Source organism: Schistocerca americana, chromosome 2 (genome assembly GCF_021461395.2).
Source record: "Schistocerca americana isolate TAMUIC-IGC-003095 chromosome 2, iqSchAmer2.1, whole genome shotgun sequence".
Taxonomy (NCBI): domain Eukaryota; kingdom Metazoa; phylum Arthropoda; class Insecta; order Orthoptera; family Acrididae; genus Schistocerca; species Schistocerca americana.
In genome coordinates, this window is record NC_060120.1 from 821,620,394 (window position 1) to 821,641,674 (window position 21,281).

The 21,281-nt window shown below is 42.9% G+C and overlaps 1 protein-coding gene across 1 annotated transcript in view; it reads left to right on the forward strand.

The window, feature by feature from the left end:
• Positions 1–21,281, forward strand: part of LOC124594459 — a gene marked incomplete at its 3' end in the record, with an annotated part of 417,657 nt that overhangs the window by 253,186 nt on the left and 143,190 nt on the right. The gene's annotated exons all lie outside the window — the stretch shown is intronic.

Sequence of the window (21,281 nt, forward strand, 5' to 3'; positions counted from 1 at the left end):
TAAATGTGTTTCTTTCGATGCTTTATTCATTACATACAAAGGGGGGGGGGGGGGGGGACGTGGTCCTCTCAAGTAGTTTAAGTATTACAGCCACCCTGTAGTTGCACACTCCCATTTACGGATGAACACACATAATTACATACAAAATTGCAATAGAAAAACACTTTAGTACGATACATCACTGTCACAAAAAATTAATTTAGTAAAAATCACTCTGATGGTAAGTCATACATAATTACCTGTACATATTAATAAATTAAACTCCGGAGCTTTTTTCTGTAATTTTGTTATAGTTAAACTTAGGAAGTACAGTACGGATTTTCATACGGTTTTCACTAACAGACTGGTTCACAACGAAGGTTTCTGTATATAATTTATCGCCGCTACGCCAGAGAAGTCGTAGATTATTATTAGTTGCTACCTGTGCGAAGCCGGGGCGGGACGCTAGTTAAATATATAGAAGGTAAATATTCATGCGCCTTGTGAAAACTACTGTTAGAGTTTACTGTTACTGATTTTACCAAGTACTGTTCACTGTTATAACGTGAAGACAACTACCTTAACACTTCTCAACAATAACTTTTTAGCAGATTTGTTAAATGGTTTAATCACTTCGATACCGTCCCTGTTTCACAAACGGGATGAGGCATTTTTAGCACTTTTATCTGGACGAAACCACTGCAGTAATAGTAAATTATTACCTTTTATTCCAGAGATATTCGTCACAGCCCCAATTAGGAATAAAAGGTTTATTTCATTTCGCTTTTAAACAACACTTACTGCAGTTGAGCACTGCATGGGATGAAAGTACAATTATACCTGTAGTTTTACTGCCACTAATCAGGAAAACAAAACAAAACAAAAAAACTGACTCAATGTTTGTAAGTTATGCCAGAACAGAGGAATTGATATCCATCTTTAACTGGTGGACCTCACATCCAAAAATTCAGACGAATTAACTTCGTAAGGCAAAGGATGACTTTTCATGCAAGTCATTTAGTAACCGAAATATTTATTGGTTGGAAGGATTCTGAATGTGAAATATGTTACTGCACTTTGATGCAAGCTCCGAGAAAGTATCGTGATTTCAATTTTTTATATCTTCACACAAAAGTACAAGGAAAGTAGACTTTATGAACAGACAGCAGAAGCATTGTACTACACGTAGCTTTCCTATAGCTATCCACACAGTCAGTCAACATCTCATACTCCGAGTAATTTTCTGGACCCATTTGTGTTCTGATACTTTAACACAATACTACTGAGTCATATTACAAGTGCGATCATATTTTAGGTAAGGCAAAACCGTAGGAAAATATTCTCAGTCAAATACACGATTCCTTACTACTACTCTGCTCTACAATACACCTGCTAATCTTTTCGTACAAAATTTGCACAGTTTTATATCGTAATATCAGTCCACACTTCGAGTATGTCCATCGTCTATTCGAGACATAACGCACCACTTCGTTCACAGCACATGCTTGTTACCACTACGTACAACAGCATCGACAGCATATTTCAGTGAAAATCTCTCATACAAAATTAAAAAAGTTTGATGGAACATTCTTACATATTATATATCAAAATTATTAGAACGGTTTTTAAACATGGGCGTGGACAATCAAAATTTTGCGGAAGTTGTTATTCTTCCTATCAACAGATGGCGGGGAAGCCCTTGCAAGCAGTATGAGATATCCAAGTTGCTCCAGCCACTAACAGATGGCGCGTGAAGGCACTCATTGCTAGACAGCCAGGGCGATACTTCACCCCAGCATCACTGATTAAGAAAGTAAGAAAAACGAAATACAGCGATAATTATTTTATAGGCACAATCGTGCAGTGTACTGTTACAGGAGGGAGGAATTCCAGTTTCAATGCAAAAATGGGCCTGCTGCTATATTGTGCAACGACAAGAAACGTGACCATTCTTACAGCACTGAACAACCTTAAATACACAAAAAACAATAAGGATGGAACTAAAGCAATGGCACTTTCCACGTGTGGTTGCCAGATTCGAGTACAATAAGTTGGTGGACATCGTTGATAATTTCGATCAAGATCGATAACGCTATGCAATCGGTTGTTTTCCCGCAAATGAAAGCATCGGAACTTTTACGTCCTAATTGATTTGGCAGTTACTGATGCTTTCACATTTTATAGAAACTGAATTCAGAATAACAAAGTCACCAAGATCAACTGAGTTTCCGACTGCAGCTTGCAATGCGCTTGATTCAGGGATTCCCATCTTGCACACACGATGGAAAAATATTAAGCTTTCAAACCAAAAATCAGTAATCAAGAATGTACGACTTGTCAAAGTCGGGTACCATACGCCCGGCTTAAACGTTGTCGTTTGTGTTCTTTCTATTACTGTCCCTTATGTCGGTGGAGTTTAAGCTTTGCACCAGCATGGTTCTCCTGCTTCTCTGCCTGAACGTATCGTGGTTAATTCATTATTAAAGTGTTTGATCATTCATATGAACGCAAAATACCTAAAAGGTAGTGTTCATCCCAAAAAAAAAAAAAAAAAATGCGTGAAGAATGGTTCTTCATAAGCGAGGGAGACGTTATTATGAAGTAAAATGTGTAATTTGTAAGGGAAGACCAGATGTTAAGGATCACTTAGCTAGCGCACAGCTTAAATCAAACGTGTATTATGCAAACACTTAAAAATGGACAGTTATGTTGTTACAAATTTATTTAATTAGGGAAAATTAGTAACAACAGCGGAATTAGCATTGTGATATCGTATCGTTGAACATCCTACGTCTGTGAAATTAGTGGACTGTACTTTTAGGTTAAGCTCCAAACTTCTTAATTATTCCGAAGCAGTAAAAAATGTGTCGTTGAGCAGAACAAAATCGAAATCAAATGTAAAATCAGTGTTAGCACGCGAAATTTCCAAACAAATACGCAATGATCTATCGAAGGTCCATTATTTTGGTGTATCTACAGACGGCAGGAATCATACAAGCCGAGAAAATATTCCCATTAGTTATTTCCTTTTTTTAAGCTTTAGAGAAGTGTCCCGGTTTGCCCTGGTTTCTGCTCCCCAAATTGCATCCAATTTTAATCAATGTAAGAGAAATGCCCCTCTTTGTCGGACACAAATTATGGCAACCCTATGTTCTGTACGTACCACTTGGTACTGAACTGTGTGTCCCGAAATTTCATGAAAAATAGTTTTTTCATCATGTCCATTTTGATTTGAAAAGGTGGAAACAAAGCTTTTAATAACGAATTTTCTAATCTCGTGTTTATCAAGACACTAAATGTTTAATTTTATTGTTTGTATAGAAAATTTTGACCTTGAAAGCGCTACATTTTGTATTTGCCTTGACGAGCGGACAACGCTGAACTGGAGAGCCAAAGAAACTGGTATACCTGCCTAATAACGTGTAGGGCCCCCGCGAGCGCGACGTGGCATGGACTCGACTAATGTCTGAAGTAGTGCTCGAGGGAACTGACACCATGAATGCCGCAGGACTGTCCACAAATCCGTAAGACTACAAGGGGGTGCAGATCTCTTCTAAACAACACGTGGCAAGGCATCCCAGAGATGCACAATAATGTTCATGTTTGGGGACTCTGGTGGCCAGCGGAAGTGTTTAAACTCAGAAGAATGTTACTGGAGCCACTCTGTAGTAATTCTGGGCGTGTAGGGTGTCGCATTGTCCTGCTGAAATTGCCCAAGTATGTCAGAATGCAGAATGGACATGAATGGAGGCAATTACAATTATATTAATACCGTCAGCTGCGCACGGGCGTTAATATAGATCAACGGGGACAGGTGAAAATGTGTGCCGCAACCGGGACTCGAACCAGGGCTCTCCTGCTTACATGGCAGATGCTCCATCCATCTGAGCCACCGAGGACACAGATGATAGTGCGACTGCAGGGACTATTTCGCGCACGCCTCCCGCGAGACTCACATTCTCACCGTCGTCGTATGGGAAAATACTCATTTCATCGCTACCTCGGAGATGATGTGTCCCATCGTTCGTGCGCCGACTATAACACGACGTTCAAGCTCACTTAAATCTTGATAATCTGCCATTGTACCAGCAATAACCGATCTAACAACTGCGCCAGACATTTGTTGCGTTGCCGATCGCAGCACCGTGCTCAGCCTGTTTACACAACTCTGTATTTGAATACGCATGCCTATACCAGTTTCTTTGGCGCTCCTGTGTATGTACGCCATATTCACTGCATGACTGTGCCGACTAGATATTTACACTGTTGAAATGAATTAAAGATGTATGCTTTACGTCGGAGAGGACCTTTTTCTAGGTAAAAATCTATTCAAAAAACTGTGCTGGGCTCTTTAGAAAGAATCAGTACAAGTTCACAGCAATTTGTTGAGTTGACTGAGTTTATAAGGTAGCATTTCACTTGAGTACAGACATTATCACGCTCGTTGCGTTATCAGTCGAACACGAGACGTAATGAGTGACTTCTCAGTACTGCTCGGGGATGCCCCTCTTTACCTCTATACTGAGTCATAACAGCAACTTCAGTGTGATTCAGTGACATTATCACGTCGTTTGGCTTATCAGTCGAAGACAAGGCGTAATGATTAACTTCTCATTACTGCTCGGGGATATCCCTTTGTGGCTCTGCTACTGCCTGATATCGCAGGAAACTGGACGTGTGTGCCTAGACAGTTACTCTTTTACTTTCCATTCGTGAATTCATAAATGCAGTTGTGCACAGAACACTAATGAATGCAAATATGTTTGAATATTTCATAACAGTTACACAGTGTGCGGTTGGGAATACAATTTTAGTAGTTATGACAATATCAAAACCACAAAAATTGCAAATCACAAGTTGTTCCAAAATGTCAGCTGTTCCGCAGCTAAATGAAGCTCAGTATTTCCTATTTAGAAAATAAAATGAACCCACTGACGATGGTGAAACACGTACGGGTAGAAAGAAGAAAACTGTGTTTTTTCAAGGCAGAATCGTGTTCTAAAACATATTTGCAAGTATATTTGCTTGCTGACGTGGGCGACGTTAGATGGGGAAAAGGAGATCGAATGACCTACATCTGACAAATAATAGAAAAGTGAGTCGTGTAACATTACAAAATCATTTAATTCGATTGGGTAGGCTTAGATGTCTTATTGTTCAGAAGTTCTACCTTTACACCTAGTCAGGTGACGCCGTGGTAAGCACAATTGACTCGCATTCAGGAGGACGACAGATCAAAAAATCAACAAGACTAAATCACAAACTTCCTTCACTAAACTCAACTGACTAAAGGCTACCATTACAGACACTACGAATGTTTCATACAGCCCTCTTCGGATCTGTTGAGTGCTTTGGCACATCGACTGTCTCTCACGACCCACACAGTCATCGTGAGGCGAAGACAAAGAAACGTGTTGCTCAGGGTGCTGGGGGCATTTGGCACCAAATCCATGAAAGGCCTATGCGTTGTACTTGCGACATACCCCACTGACATAACTTTCAGACACAGAGCAACAGCATACTCTCTGAGAAGGGGAAGACTGGACGAGGTACATGAGGTAACAGGGGAGCTTATTACAGAAACACGCCAATTCAATCTTTGGTATGTTGAGACATGGCAAAAAAAAACGGAAAACATCTCACTAGAGCTGTCGTGTCTTTTCCTTCTTCCAGAACATCCGGGAGCCGTTGACGCTGAGAGATGTTGACCCAAGCCGCAGTATGGCACTCTTCCTGACTGGCCATGGCCCTTATACACACACCTGCGCAGCTCTGGCCTTAGCCAAAGTGAAAGATGTGCATGTGGGGTACTGAACACTACAGTATCACACACACACACACACACACACACACACACACACACACACACACACACACACACACACACGCAAGACCGATGACAGAAACCGAAGACATAGGGTAAACTTAAGAGACCCAGATAAATGGAGCATACTTAACCACTTGACTGATGAGGTATCAAGAGCGTTACACAAGACTTATAATAAGGAACGATCTCAATGTGCGAGATCTCGACGACACACACACGCCACGTATTGTATCACAGCCGTCCACAATACGAGCACGAAGAGTCTCTACATTTGGTACCGGGGTTGCGTAGACAAGAGCTTTCAAATGTCCCCATAAATGAAAGTCAAGAGGGTTGAGGTCAGGAGAGCGTGGAGGCCATGGAATTGGTCCGCCTCTACCAATCCATCGGTCACCGAATCTGTTGTTGAGAAGCGTACCAACACTTCGACTGAAATGTGCAGGAGCTCCATCGTGCATGAACCACATGTTGTGTCGTACTTGTAAAGGCACATGTTCTAGCAGCACAGGTAGAGTATCCCGTATGAAATCGTGATAACGTGCTCCATTGAGCGTAGGTGGAAGAACATGGGGCCCAATCAAGACATCACCAACAATGCCTGCCCAAACGTTCACAGAAAATCTGTGTTGATGACGTGATTGCACAATTGCGTGCGGATTCTCGTCAGCCCACACATGTTGATTGTGAAAATTCACAATTTGATCACGTTGGAATGAAGCCTCATCCGTAAAAGAGAACATTTGCACTGAAATGAGGATTGACACATTGTTGGATGAACCATTCGCAGAAGTGTACCCGTGGAGGCCAATCAGCTGCTGATAGTGCCTGGCTCTGAGCCCTATGGGACTTAACATCTATGGTCATCAGTCCCCTAGAACTTAGAACTACTTAAACCTAACTAACCTAAGGACATCACACACATCCATGCCCGAGGCAGGATTCGAACCTGCGACCGTAGCAGTCGCGCGGCTCCGGACTGAGCGCCTAGAACCGCTAGACCACCGCGGCCGGCTGATAGTGCCTGCACACGCTGTACGTGGTACGGAAACAATTGGTTCTCCCGTAGCACTCTCCAGACAGTGACGTGGTCAACGTTACCTTGTGCAGCAGCAACTTCTCTGACGCTGACATTAGGGTTATCGTCAACTGCACAAGGAATTGCCTCGTCCATTGCAGGTGTCCTCGTCGTTCTAGGCCTTCCCCAGTCGCGAGTCATAGGCTGGAACTGCTCCCTAAGACGCCGATCAATTGCTTCGAACGTCTTCCTGTCGGGACACCTTCGTTCTGGAAATCTGTCTCGATACAAACGTACCGCGCCACGGCTATTGCCCCGTGATAATCCATACATCAAATGGGCATCTGCCAACTCCGCATTTGTAAACATTGCACTGACTGCAAAACTACGTTCGTGATGAACACTAACCTGTTGATGCTATGTACTGATGTGCTTGATGCTAGTACTGTAGAGCAATGAGTCGCATGTCAACACAAGCACCGAAGTCAACATTACCTTCCTTCAATTGGGCCAACTGGCGGTGAATCGAGGAAGTACAGTACATACTGACGAAACTAAAATGAGCTCTAACATGGAAATTAAGCGTTTCCGGACACATGTCCACATAACATCTTTTCTTTATTTGTGCGTGAGGAATGTTTCCTGAAAGTTTGGCCGTACCTTTTTGTAACACCCTGTACATCACAGCCGGCCGGTGTGGCCGTGCGGTTCTAGGCGCTTTAGTCTGGAACCGCGTGACCGCTACGTCGCAGGTTCGAATCCTGCCTCGGGCATGGATGTGTGTGATGTTCTTAGGTTAGTTCGGTTTAATTAGTTCTAAGTTCTAGGCGACTGATGACCTCAGAAGTTAAGTCGCATAGTGCTCAGAGCCATTTGAACCAATATATCACGCGACTGCAACAACACTGTAAGTATGCATATGGAATTAGAAATAATTTAATAATAAGAAATAACACAAGGAATTTTCTTGTTTGTACAAAGTAAAACATTAACAGCTAGAAGCAATAATAAGTTTCGTAACACTATCTCCGAGAAGACTTTCATCATTCCACGCTTCGTCAATTACTCGCTTCGTAAGCATCACAAAGCCCTCCAGTCTATTTCGCTGATATTGTCCAGGCCCTAAATAGTCAGTGTCTCAATTTAACCAACTGTAATTTTTTTTTTTTTTTTTTTACTCTCGTGAGCAAAATATCCTTTCACTTGCACCCAACTAAGTTCAGTTGCGTTAAATTGGCAGTGATAAGGTGGTAGTCTGTAGACTCCAAGTCCACATTTATAAACTCCCTCGTCGATAACGTACGTTAGGAATTGTGGCTTCTGAAGTTACACGAGTTCTAATAATTCTACTTTTTTTAGTGACTCGTCCACAGTAACTCTGTGACGTCTTCACCACTGAATAATGCCTTCCTTTCGAAAGGACCGGGTTGCAAATTTATCCTTTAAAACTGAATGGTATGGGATACTGTCGAAAATAATTAGTCGGTATTTCTGAGCTTGGCAACGTCTTTTTCAACCTATTTAAAAATGTTTCATGATTCATTTCCTCATTGTCCTCTGACGTTTACTTGGGTCTGAAATAGAGTTGACAGCCGGAAATACAGCCATGTTAGGTACAAGCATGGCAAAAGAATAATTCTACAGCCTTTGCCAGTGGGAATGACATACCTTTGTCGTCACTCCAACCTATCGTAACAGTTTGACCTGCTTTCATCCTTGTTTCATCGACCCAACGATGTCCTCTAAATTAATCTTTTATTTCACGCAAAAATCTGCATAGCCATGCGGCTATGTCTTCTTATTCCATCAACATTTTACAGCTTGAAAATTTTTTTATATTTAATACCGCAACGACGATCTGCTGCCTTCAAACAGTTCCATCTCACGCAGTGTTGTACGTAGCTTATCTAACGAAGGCCAATCTCGTTTATTATAATGATTACGAGACGCTGACTCGCATCTTGTGCAAAAGCATCCAGGTTTGTTACGGGTTTCTGTACACTTCTCTTCTTGCCCAGCATAGGAAGACAAGACTGTCCTGCTTCACTTCTTTAGTTCTCGTATTTCTCTTTACTAATACGAAGTGTGGATGTTTCACTATCATTAACCGCGGCTACTGTTCACGCGACCACTTTGGACACCGGTAAGAGAGGTCCCCCATTTTCCGCCTACCTCTCAAAGTATTCCCGCACATTGCACTTGAGTTGCGATTGTCCTTTAACCGCAATTCCCTGTCCGGATTTCGTTTCTGGTTTGTTTGCATCCCGGATCCTGGGTCTGACCCTTTTCGTTCGGATTTCATCAGACGTGATGAACGACACGAAAACACCCGCAACGGTGGTAACGGAATACGCACGTTTCATTAGGCCCCAAGTGCTAGTGACGGATCTAAGGACCCGTTGCATGGGCGACCAAACGCTTGGTAGATCGTACGTGTGTGGCAAAATCGTAGCGGTCGGTCGCTGATCACTGGTCGCACATAAATCCCAGGCAAGCTGATGGACCGCGTGCGATTCGTGCACACAATATGGCTGCCTGGCTGGCTAGAAGCGGCCTGTGGCAATTCTATATTTATTAAGCGATTGTACTGTTTTGTTTCGTTTTGAACTGCCCACGTTGTGTAAGAAATATACGTTAGAATTTATGGTTATCAAGGGACCACGAACTACGCTGAGAAGTAAAGTGAAAGCCGGAGTTGCCATTTATATTAACAATAAATTTTGCAGTAATTAGCTTTTTGAAGCTTGTACTGTAAAAATAGAATTGATGGGAAGTTCATAGTAACAGTTGTGATACAGTGGACTCCCCCTAATGATTTTTAGTTATTTGTGAAATAAATACACGGATCATTAAAGGTTTTTATTTTCTAGACAGAATACATTCCGGTACGTACCTACTGTAATCTTAAGAGCACATTTTAATTTAAATGTTCAGGGCAAATCTATTTTACAGTTATATACGCTAGTTCCTTGTCATTTCATATAATCTAACTCTCCTTAGCACAAAATTATAACAAGAGTCCCAGTAATCGGTAGTGCTGCTGCTGAAATCTGTATAAACACGTCGAGTAAATTGTGCAAATTCTAGATGTTAAATTACAAGGCTACCGAATAAAAAAAGGAATTGAGGACTAATAAACGTAAAATGAATTGTATTGACACTCTAGAAAGGTGTACATAACAAATTCGGCTTCGGTGAAAAATGTAATATATTCCGTAAAGTAACCCAAGTCCCCAAAAAAAGCGTTTCAAAACAAGTTTATTAAATTATACACTCCTGGAAATGGAAAAAAGAACACATTGACACCGGTGTGTCAGACCCACCATACTTGCTCCGGACACTGCGAGAGGGCTGTACAAGCAATGATCACACGCACGGCACAGCGGACACACCAGGAACCGCGGTGTTGGCCGTCGAATGGCGCTAGCTGCGCAGCATTTGTGCACCGCCGCCGTCAGTGTCAGCCAGTTTGCCGTGGCATACGGAGCTCCATCGCAGTCTTTAACACTGGTAGCATGCCGCGACAGCGTGGACGTGAACCGTATGTGCAGTTGACGGACTTTGAGCGAGGGCGTATAGTGGGCATGCGGGAGGCCGGGTGGACGTACCGCCGAATTGCTCAACACGTGGGGCGTGAGGTCTCCACAGTACATCGATGTTGTCGCCAGTGGTCGGCGGAAGGTGCACGTGCCCGTCGACCTGGGACCGGACCGCAGCGACGCACGGATGCACGCCAAGACCGTAGGATCCTACGCAGTGCCGTAGGGGACCGCACCGCCACTTCCCAGCAAATTAGGGACACTGTTGCTCCTGGGGTATCGGCGAGGACCATTCGCAACCGTCTCCATGAAGCTGGGCTACGGTCCCGCACACCGTTAGGCCGTCTTCCGCTCACGCCCCAACATCGTGCAGCCCGCCTCCAGTGGTGTCGCGACAGGCGTGAATGGAGGGACGAATGGAGACGTGTCGTCTTCAGGGATGAGAGTCGCTTCTGCCTTGGTGCCAATGATGGTCGTATGCGTGTTTGGCGCCGTGCAGGTGAGCGCCACAATCAGGACTGCATACGACCGAGGCACACAGGGCCAACACCCGGCATCATGGTGTGGGGAGCGATCTCCTACACTGGCCGTACACCACTGGTGATCGTCGAGGGGACACTGAATAGTGCACGGTACATCCAAACCGTCATCGAACCCATCGTTCTACCATTCCTAGACCGGCAAGGGAACTTGCTGTTCCAACAGGACAATGCACGTCCGCATGTATCCCGTGCCACCCAACGTGCTCTAGAAGGTGTAAGTCAACTACCCTGGCCAGCAAGATCTCCGGATCTGTCCCCCATTGAGCATGTTTGGGACTGGATGAAGCGTCGTCTCACGCGGTCTGCACGTCCAGCACGAACGCTGGTCCAACTGAGGCGCCAGGTGGAAATGGCATTGTAAGCCGTTCCACAGGACTACATCCAGCATCTCTACGATCGTCTCCATGGGAGAATAGCAGCCTGCATTGCTGCGAAAGGTGGATATACACTGTACTAGTGCCGACATTGTGCATGCCCTGTTGCCTGTGTCTATGTGCCTGTGGTTCTGTCAGTGTGATCGTGTGATGTATCTGACCCCAGGAATGTGTCAATAAAGTTTCCCCTTCCTGGGACAATGAATTCACGGTGTTCTTATTTCAATTTCCAGGAGTGTAGTTCTCCTTTATTTTAAGTTTATGTTTTGCAAGTATTGGTGGTGATATGGAAATCCGCTGCAACTGCTGCTAAGCATAACAGTTCATTTTCCGTAGCTGCACTTCTCGATACGGTGACGTTCATAATACTGGCTGAAACTGCTTGGCAAATCTTTCGTGTGTGGGGTGTCAGGAGAGCGACGTACTGCAGGCGATCCAGCGATATCGCATGCGACGGATCGCTGCAGCTCGTCGCTCGTGTGTTGGGCCCGATACACAGCACTAGCCAAACAAAAGAAGTAAACAGAGCGTTTGTTGTGGCAGGTGGCAACAGCGAACAGTTCCGACGCGACGTTCAGAGCTCTGATTTGAGTAACACTGCTCCAAAGCGCAAAGTGTCAATTATCAAGCAATTTTGACCAGACTGTAGTTTGTGTTGTGTAAGAAAATCGACGAGTTTCCTTTTGTTAAAAGAGCCATCTTGGAATTTTCTTGAAGTGCTTTTGGGAAATTAAGGTTAACTATATCTTAATGGGCAGGCGGAGGATTTGAACCATGATCCTCCCGAATGAGGCTCCAGGGTATGCGACACATTACACTGTCACGTGACGGAAACAGTACTGCCAACTTTTTCTCATCGTTTTATTGAAAATAATGTGTTTCGTTTGGCGTATTTGACTCATGCAATTGATCTGTTTCTTCCGTACCCTGTCTGTTTGCTCTTTCTACATCCAGATCTCGATTTTTTGACAATTATAATAATTTTGCTTGTAACTAGCTTGCGTTCCCCGAAAGCTCAGTGTTTTTCTATTATTCGGAATTTATAATAGTATTTATCACTTCTATTCCAATTTTGAACTGAATTTTGGATGGCGTTCCTGTTATCCTGTCGTTTGCCTATTTACATGACCATATATAAAGGAAGTCATGAAATAAGTAGAATATTATTATAATGTTTTTACAAATGTAGAAACAGAAACAGCTTTTCTCTTATTTTTCAGTAATTCATCCTTTCTTAGAACATAAACGACATGAGCCCAGGAGCCACAAAAGAAAAAAAATTGATGACAAGTAGACATCTTCTACTGCCTTCTGACTTTGTTGTCACCTACAAACTTCTGAACCTGTGAACGTTCTTTCAAAGGTCCAGACAGGTGAAAACAACTCGGCGCCAAGTATGGACAAGATGAGTCAGGTTTCAGTCCTACAGATTTCGCATCACGTAGTGTATCTTCAGTACAGGTAGCCGTATGAGGGAGTGCGATAGCACGAAGCGGCAGTAATCCTTGTGAGGCATGTCCCCGGTGGTTTGATCGTAGGGCAATTGGCAGACGATTCAACTGCAAGTGCATCTACGTCGCAGCTTTGAAACCTATGAGAGCGGAAGCATAAATTTCTCATTAAATCCATGTTTTTTTATTTATTTTCTTGACTGTACTCGACAGGTTCTTCCACTTCCTCGATTGTCTTTCGCCGTCTGGTTCGTAATGCTATCTCCAGGATTCAACACCTACGATGTTTCGATCGAATAAAATTTCTCTTTGAAGCACATGGTGTCCAAGAAGTCTTGACATATTATCTTCCGCACACCTGTTTGCAACACATTTTCCTACAGGCATATCCGTTTCAGAATGCAATTCCAGGCAGTAGTTCTGGATATGCTCAATAACTGAAACTTGCGTTTCTTCGATCAGACGCGAGAACCCTGTTGTCGTGGAAAAAGGAAAGTTGAAGATCTGTACTCAGCAATGACGTAAACGGAGCACAGTGTCACTGTTCCATGAATTAGCATAATACGAGGGGTGGTCGTAAAGTTTTACTTAGATGATCAGTAGCCGCATGCAATATAATTTTAAATTATTGGCTGTATAGGAATTGGTGTAGATGTATTGGTCATTTGTGATACACGAATATATGTGCTGGACCGGGACTCAAATCCCAGACTTCCCGCTTATCGCGAGTAGTCGCCTTGACCATTTTGGCTATCCGCGCACGCTTTCCGGTCCGACTCAAACCTCCATATGTCATAGCCCACATCCTTAATATGATTTGACGATCAGCATACGACGATAAAAATGGTCCGTTTCCTTGTGGTGGCGTCATTCTCCCAAAGCACAAATCAACTAATGCTCGAAGCTAAAAAGAAATACATAAAACTACGAAATAAAGACGTGGACTGTGACATATGGAGGCACAGGAAGCGTGCAAACTTAGCCGAAGTTGTGAAGACGACCGCTCGTGGTGAGCGAGGAATCCGGGTTCGAGTTCCGTTCAGGCGCAAATTTTCTTATTTCACAATTGGGAAACACGAGGATTGCCCAGAAAGTAATGCACCGCATTTTTTCCTTCAACAATTCTTTATTGAACATAATGAGGTTCACACAACGAAAGAATGGCGTTTTATCTACATACCCTATTTTTCCAGGTAAGCTCCATCCGTTCAATGGCCATCCTCCAGCGTGGAACAAGGGCGTATACGCCCTGTCGGTACCAATCCTTGTTCTGGTGGCGGAGCTAGTGCTTCACTGTGTGAATCACCTCATAGTCCTTAAAATATCTCTTCCACGAATAGCATCCTTTAAAGGCACAAATAAGTGAAAGTCCGAGGGGGCTACGTCAGGGCTGTAGGGTGGATGGGGTAAAACTGTCCAACCCTGTTTTGCGATGTGTTCAGCAGTCTTCAGACTTGTGTGGGGCCGAACTTTATCGTGTTGCACTAAACATCACCTGGGTTTCTGTGGCGCCGAAGTCGCCGGAATCGTGTCTTGAGTTTTGTTAATATGTTGACAGATGCTTCTGAATTAATGGTATCGACTCTTGTCATCACATCAATGAGAATCACACCTTCACAGTCCCACAATACGGTGATCATGAACTTACCGGCGGAAGCAGTTTCTTTGAAATTTTTCTTCTGTTGGGAGTGGGAATGGCGCCATTACATCGACTGTCATTTTGTTTCGTGCACAAAATGGTGAACCCAGGTTTCATCACCTGTCACAATCTGGGACGGGAAGGCCTCTCCCTTAGCTTCAAAACGTTGCAACAAATCAAGACAAGCGTATTTCAATGCGATTTGTGGTCCACGGGCCGGCCAGAGTGGCCAAGCGCTTCTAGGCGCTTCAGTCCGGAACCGCGCGACTGCTACGGTCGCAGGTTCGAATCCTGCCTCGAGCATGGATGTGTGTGATGTCCTTAGGTTAGTTAGGTTTAAGTAGTTCTAAGTTCTAGGGACTGATGACCTCAGAAGTTAAGTCCCATAGTACTCAGAGCCATTTTGTGGTCCACGGTTAGACTCCGCGGGACCCATCTTGCACACGCTTTTGAATATCCAAGAGTGCGAATAATTGCATCCACACTTCCTTTGTTGAATGTCAGATGCAGCGCCAACTGCCGAGTAGTAACGCGTCTGTCAGGTGTGACAGTCGTGGATAGTCTCCCCGGATGCTGCAAATCGTGGAGCTCCGCCGTAAGTTGGAATAATAACGTTTTTAGTCATCACCTCGAAATAATCAAGCTGTGACCATGAGACGTGGTGATTGTGCTAGTTCTGCTCTACATATTCATCCTTCAGTGCGGCTCTTTCTTCTTAATGATGGATGACTAACTGAGTCCAGTTAAAATGAATTAGGGCTTTGTCTTAGAGCAAAACCCCTTGAACAGCTTCGCGCGACACTTCGTCTTGACAGCCACCCGTGAACTCGTCGGGGGATGTCTGTAGCGTGCTCCTGTGACATTTTCCGCCTTACGAGGATAATCTATTGGCACTAGACCATGGTGATCTCAAAAAACACTCAGTTTCGGCTTGCCCGATGATGGCTGGGTCTTCACGTTCCTCGGCGTTCCTTGGCATCCATTGCTTGCTTTGGTATTTTCTCTTGGCTCATAGCGATACACCCTGCTTTTGACCACGGTGATTAGGCACCTCGAGAAGTCTTTTGGATTGGCGAGATGCAGGTGCAACATTTCTCCTCCTGCTTCGTTTCAGCGTTTTTTTAGTGGAAGAAACCTAGCTGGTAGCGGCATTTGCCATGTTCAAAATGTCGTACGAGATGTAGAGAACTGATCCATTATTAATTTTCATTTTTTACAACTATCACCTCGATTGTGATACGTCGGACTGGAGCACAAACGCCTCCATTTCTGTAGGACTTCCATTTCTTTACAGAGAAGAGTGAATAAAACCCTACGATGTTTTTGTGTTACGTAAAATCAGTAAGCAGCTCGAAATCGTCTATTCAGTCACTCAGTGATCATACAGGCACCGCTACGGAAGATAACAAACAGAAGACAGAATTACTGAATTCTGTCTTCCGAAACTGTTTCACCGCGGAAAATCGTAACACAGTTCTTACTCTCAGTCATCGTATGAAGGCATCAGTGTGGTGTCACCGCCAGACACCACACTTGCTAGGTGGTAGCCTTTAAAACGGCCGCGGTCCTTTAGTATACGTCGGACCCGCGTGTCGCCACTGTCAGTGATAGCAGACCGAGCGCCACCACACGGAAGGTCTAGAGAGACGTACTGGCACTCGCCCCAGTTGTAAAGCCGACGTAGCTAGCCACAGTTCACTGACAAATAAGATCTCATTTGCCGAGACAATAGTTAGCATAGCCTTCAGTTATTTGCTACGATCTAGCAAGGCGCCGTATTCAATTGATAATTAATATTATGAAGCATGTACCGTAACGAGAGATGTTCTACAATTATGGATTAAAGTTAAGTATTCCAGAAGCTACGTACTTTTCTTTATAGCATTCATTACGTATCCTGTTTCAGACCTCACGCCAGCCTGCGTGAGTTTAAGCGCGTGCCTTTCGGCTTCCTCTCTTTGTGTCTAGGCTGTCTTGTCTAGACACAACAATCAGGACCATATGAGATACCTGTAAGATTCTACAAACATTATGCGAAAGAACTTCATCCCCCTCTAACAGCAGCTTATCGTAGTTCGCTGGAGCAATGAAGGGTACCCAGAGATGTAAAAAAGCGCAGGTCATTCCCGTTTTGAAGAAGGGTCGTAGGATGACACAGTTATATGCCTATATCGTTGACGTCAATCTGTTGTATAATTATGGAATATGTTTTATGCTCAAAATTATGACTTTTTGGAGAACGCAAATCTCCTCTATGAAAATCAGCTTGGAGTCCGCAAACATAGATCATGCGAAACTCAGCCCCCTCTATTCTTCCATGAGAGCCGTAGCGCTGAAGACAACGGCGCTTAGGCTGATGCCGTATTCCTTGACTTTAGGAAAGCATTTGATACCTTCCTGCTCTGCCGTTCTACTGAAAAAAATACGAGCTTACCGAGTAGCGGACCAGATTTGCGACTGGATTCAGGACTTCCTCGCAGACAGAACTTAACATGTCGCTCTTAACAGAACAAAATCTACAGATGTAAAGGTTACTTCCGGAGTATTCCAAGGAAGTGTGATAGAACCGTTACTACTTACTATGTAGAAAAATTATGTATTAAAAGCGTCGGAAGCTCTTTAAGACTGTTCGGAGATAGCGCAGTTGTCTATAAGAAAGTAACAACGCCAGAAGACAGTACCGATTTGCAAAATGACCAACAGAATATTGATTAATGGTGCAGTCTCTGGCAGCTGAACCTGAACGCAAATATGCATAACATATTGCGCATACATAGCAAAGGAAGCCCACTATCGTACAACTATACTGTTGATGATAAATTGCTGGAAACAGTATATTCTGTAAAATATCTAGGAGTAACTATCCAGAACAACGTCAAGTGGAATGACCTCGCAATTCAAATACTGTAGTAGGAAAGGCAGATACCAGACTGGGGCTCATACGAAGAATTTCAAGGAAATAAAACTCATCCACACAGAAGTGGCTTGTTCGACCGATTCTTCAGTATCGTTCACCATTCTGGAACACTTACTGATAGAAGAGATAGAGAATATCCAACGAAGAGCGGCTCGTTTCGTCAAGGGATCGTTTAGTCGGCGCGAAAGCGTTACAGATATACTCAACAAACTCCACAGACAGAAGTTACAGGAGAGTCGTTGCGCAAAACGGAGAGGTTTACTATTGAAATTTTGAGAGAGTGCTTTCCGGGAATACAGTAAACTCTCGATCATCCGCCGGCGGACTATCCGTGGCGTATTTCACCCTATTTTTATTTTTTTCCCGCTGAAAATTTTCCGTTAACCCGGCAGTGCTCGCGGGTATACAGTAATCTCACGTTACAACGTGGGCGTAGTAAACATTGTGCTGCTCGAAAGCTGCAAAAGCTGGACGGTGTTTTGTTTCAAAGTAGTATATTGTAATGTGAAACTGGATTGTTCTGTTCACGTTGTAAGTATCTAATTTTGACATATTTTATGAAGATTAAAGTAGAATTTATTATAAACGTTAATTAATTATGTTAATTGTGATATTGTAATTAATTTTTATTTTCGAAAAACCCTAATACATTATTATGTACTTGAATTGCGGATTATCTGCGGAATTCGATTATCCGCGTTTATCAAGTCCCAATTGCCGCGGTTAAACGAAAGTTTACTGTACTTCCACATACATCTCGTGAATTGCCCACGATGAAAAATTTGAGAAATTAGAACTAATACAGAGGCTTGTCTGTAGTATTTCTTCCCATGTACCATTCGCGAGTGGAACGAGGAAGGGGGAACCAGTTGGTGGCACACACCATCAGGTGTCTTACGGATTATTGATGTGATGTAGAGATGGTGTCTCAGTTCGTTATTCGTCATCAGTTGTTTGCCCACACTAGAAATGTCTGCAAAACTGTGTCATATGGCGGTGCATTGTTGTACATTTCCACAAACTCAGCACTGATTGTTGCAGCGTTGTTCCTCTTCAACAGCAGAAAACGAATCGATGCATGATATTCCACCTTTTCAATCCAAACTTTGTCAATACTCCACCTACAGTGACATTAGGTGTCGCTAATCTCACTGAGCTTATTCGCCAAAAATCGATCCTTTCGACGCTACAATTGGGCTGCACTTTTGATTGTTACCAAGGTTAGGATTTTCAGGTGCGCAACTTTTTGCTTAGGGTAAATTAAAGCTCCTTCGAAAGATATCACACTGTGAAATTTTGCATCTAATTGCGAAAAGGCACATTTTCCGTGCCCCTTTTTGTAACATTAATCCCTTTTTCCCCAACCATATCCATAGTCAGCTTTGAATGATCTTCTTGAGCGCGTTTTATTATTTGTGAGACAAATGACTTGCAAGTTTAATTCCATTTGTATATAGTTTCGAACCAATGTAAACATTTAACTCCTCAGCATTTAGTGAACATGCAAATGGCAAGCCTACCTCTTTCAGTAAACGCAATACTGAAAGCGCACGTGCAACAGTTGAAAATAATTGTCTGTACGACAAATCCTCCTCCTCTAACTTTACCGCTTTACATAGCCGTAACAATGCGAATGGTAATGAGCGTATTTCTTTCCGTCCTTCTAATTTCATCAGAATCAGTAGCCCAGTGTTCGTGAATATTCTCTGCTAGACGAGGGTATTACTAGATTTTACCATGCCGAACGTGTGTAGTGCCCGATTTTTTGTTCTGGTTCAAGAATTCAAACAAAATTCTATAGAAACTGATGGAACTGTTATGCGATGAACTATTTGCGATTCAGGAATTTTGTTCGAGGAAAACCACCAGCGAGAGCGCATGAAAAAAAAAATCTCCAGTTCCAAGCATCAAAACTCTTAAATGAATCATGTCAACCTCTATTACGAAATGCCGTTGAACATTGTTCTTCAAAAAGCCAAAGAATTTCAACATTGATTTATGCGCATCTCTTACACAAGCAGGAATCCCAATCATTAAAGTGAACCATCAAGCCTTCTAAGGATTGCTTCAACAATACACGAATATATCAATGCCCGATGACAGCACTTCAATAAAAAAAAACTACGCAGAACCTGTTTACCAAATAACCATACAAAGAAGCAAGGAGAAGGTATGTGACTGCAGTTTGGGCACCATTCTGAATAGAACTGTAGATCAATGGAACGATTATGTTTTGAACATTTTAGTTTTTCCCTTAGCAGGGGAGAAAGTTAACCCCAAATTGTTAAAAATGTATGAGCTGCAGAAATGCAATCAGTCATGGACTTCTGTCAAAAGCTGTAGCCTAGTGATATTGGGTGGAAAAGGTTCTGCTGGCAGTTACGTACCAGGCTCCATACACGATTCCAGCTGTTAACCAATTGAAACCTATGTTCCCTCCGTTGAAGCACGTGACATGCTTGCTCCATGCCCTTCACAGGATTTTTGAATCGATAAGGAACGAATACGACATCGCAAATCAATTCATCTCTGCCCTGAAAGAGATTGTAGTGAAAGCTCCGAGTCTTTGTGGAGCCTGCAGGGAAATCACTGGTGTGTCCCTTCCAAATTTCCCGGTCATTACTCACTAGGTATCGTGTATTGATTGTGGTACCACGTTGTGTGAGAATTTTAACAAGATTACAGATTTTCTGCCTTCTTTGGTTCCAGTCGACGCAAATGCTATTTCCAAGGCTCGGTAATTTCTGCTACCGGAGAAAATACATAATTTGCAGAGAGAACTATTTTGTGTCCATAGTTACAAGTACCTGACTGCAGCTGTTAAACAATGCCTTGAAAAGGAAAACCAGTGGGATATTTTTACTTGCTTCAGGGGCAGTCAGTATTATATAGGGACCAGAAAGATAAGCCAGTCTTCAATTTCAGTTCACTTCGCTGTAGCAGTAATATTACTTACCCAACTGCCACCGCTTTCAGCTGTCGCTTTTCAATTCCATATCTTAGCGTGCCGCATTCGCCGCAAAACTTAATACCTTTTCGTATCTTGAGTTAATCTCAAATAACCTCTAGATGCAACCAATGACAAGTTTAATTAACTCCGTCTTTTAATTTGCGAAACAAAGTCTAGCCTACGGAAGAATCCGGATAATAAGGAACTAGCCGCACTTGTTGAGTTGCCATTCCGGGTGAATACAAAGTTTGCCCCGCTGGTTTCTGTGGATGTCGAAAGAAGCTTTAGCATCTATTAAGACGTTCTATCTGCTAATAGTAACAGGGTTATTTATAAAAATTCAGAAATGCTTAACTGCCTTGAAGTTAATGTTTTCTCCTTCTTCTGATGAATGATGATTTGATGCACTTGTTTGTAATTCAATGCGCGCGAATAGAAGAGAATTTGTTGAATTAGTTCTGTAAATCAGCAAGTTTTTGTCTCCTTTATGAAGTTCCGTGCCTCAGTCTGTAAAAACGGAACCGTTATAGGCTCACTTTGTTGACTGTCGTCTGTCTGTCTGACTGTTAAGAAACCTTTTTCTCAGGAACGGGTAGATAAGTCACATATTAAGGCCTATGGCCCGTTAGCGGCGTAAAAATTTTAAGCTTCTTAAGTCACTTCAACCAAAAGATACGGCCTTTTATGTCACATATTTTGACACCCAGAAACTCAATGAAAGCCTGTTGACTAGAATCATGAAATCTGACAAGAAGCAAGGTTTCACACTACACGTGAAGGAAAAAATATCCGAAAATTGTTAATTTTTAATTATATACCATGAAAAAATATCTTTTGTCATTTTTTATCCGTCTGTGTATCTGTTTATTTTTTACGACTCCCTTTTCTCTGGATCAGATTGTATCAATTTCAAGTTTATGTCACATACCAAAGCTTGTAGTGCCTTGGCGCTGTACAAAATTTCATCGTCAAGTCAATGCAATCAAAAGATTCGGTAATTTATATCGCGTATTTTGATATTCAAAAACGAACTCGTCAAAACCTATAG